The following is a 1,722-nucleotide window of genomic DNA, read 5'->3' as shown; positions in this document are numbered from 1 at the left end:
TGCTCCTGGAGTCTCCTTCAACTTCACACCTCTCGCGGCAGCTGTCATTCCACGTGCACTGGGACGGGAAGTCGGATGAGGGATTTAGAAAAGCAGAAGTCGATTGAAGGTGCATCTTTGTTAAACTCCCTGAGGTTCCGTTTTATAAGCAATTCAACGTCAACTACCTTTTTTCTGTATGCTTTCCAAAGTGGTTTTTTTTTTTTTTCTCTTGATGTTTAATTAAAATATTTGCTCATAGTTGACTCACCATTCCTACGAAACAGGCAAAAACTTTGAGCAATCTAGTTTTTTTGTTGTTGGGCTTTTTTTTTTTTTTTTTTTTTTATGTTTTTCTCTTTTTCTTCTAAATACACTTCCTGAAAGGTCCCTTCCCAGGTGTATTTAGCATTGTGATCAGAAGGGGTGCTACGCAGGAGGAACAACCATGTACTCAGAAAAAACAGCCCCTGGCGGGAACTGACAGCACCGGCAAAGGTGGGACGGGCAGTGAAATCTGTCCCAGGTTGCGCCTGTGTGCTCAGGAAGCACCCGGGGCGCTTCTTCCCCACTTCCCTTGTCGACCGCTGGAGGCCGTTGCTGGTTCTCTTTCTCCCCTTGGCTACTGGAAAGCCACAGTCTTTTGGCTGAGGTGGTAATAGGATCTGCCGTCTTCCCCCTGGGGTGTAGGGACTTTGGGGTCTGTGTTTAGCCATTTCTATTGACTTCAGTGGTGAAAGAGAGTCCAAATGAAAATTGGGTGATCCTGGAGCCAGCAGGAACGTGGGTGGTGGGGAATATTTGTATCTGTTTAAAGATCTGGCTTGATGGCTCCCCGAGGAGCCAGGGCCTTGTCGCTAGCACTCGCCATTAGAGATTGATCAGCCAGCCGCAAGAAGGAAATCTGACATCCTTGCAACAACGGACCAGCCCTTTATCTACCAGCTTTTAGCATCTTAGCGCTTCTGCCTGTCTTCCTGCCCTGTGGCTGGATTCTGCCTGGAACACGGGGCCTTCCTGTTTCTGAGACTTGGGGTTCGCTGCTCTGCTAACCCAGCTCTCTCTAGTTGTGTATGCTTGGCTCTGGTACCAAATAGTTGGGATGACTGAAGCATTCCTCTCCCCTGCACATCAGCGCAGATGCTGTGACTGCCCACCCCTGCCAAGTGCCCTCTGCCTGAGCTTGCCACCTGGGTTGCATTGTTCTGTGTGAGTTACGAGGTGCCTTTCCCGGAACCCTCCTCTCAGTTGGACCCATGAGTGGCCCTGGCTCTGTCTGGGGTTCTTGGTTTTGAGAGGGTCTGGACTGGTTTGGGTGCTTTAAAATAGATTTTTAGTTTAGTGGTGCTTATTGGGGCAGAAGTGGTAGAACTTAAGTATGAGAATTGGGTGGACGGGAAAGTTCAGTCTTTGGGTCTTTTTATTTCTTGCTTTTGCTATTTTGTCATTATCTGGATGTTAAAATGCCAAAAATACCCTAGTCGCTATGGCTTTTCTGCCTGTTCTCCCAGGCTGGTCACTCTGTAGTTGCTCTGCCTTCATAGGGCATAGAGCAGCCCCTGTCTTGGCCAGCCCTCATGCCTGGCATAAGGAGATTGGCCTGCACCTTTCTGAGATTTAGTGTAATTTCATGCTCATCTCTCTGGTCCTGTGTCCAATCAGTAGTCCAGGAGAGAAGCTTCTGCTAAACTAATGAAATTTGTCCAAATCACCCCAAACCACCACTTGACTCCAGGCTTCCAC

The sequence above is a fragment of the Orycteropus afer genome, unplaced genomic scaffold (assembly GCF_000298275.1).
Source record: "Orycteropus afer afer isolate SDZICR_OR568_19922 unplaced genomic scaffold, OryAfe1.0 scaffold00031, whole genome shotgun sequence".
Classification (NCBI taxonomy): domain Eukaryota; kingdom Metazoa; phylum Chordata; class Mammalia; order Tubulidentata; family Orycteropodidae; genus Orycteropus; species Orycteropus afer.
Note: the sequence above shows the minus strand (reverse complement) of the source record.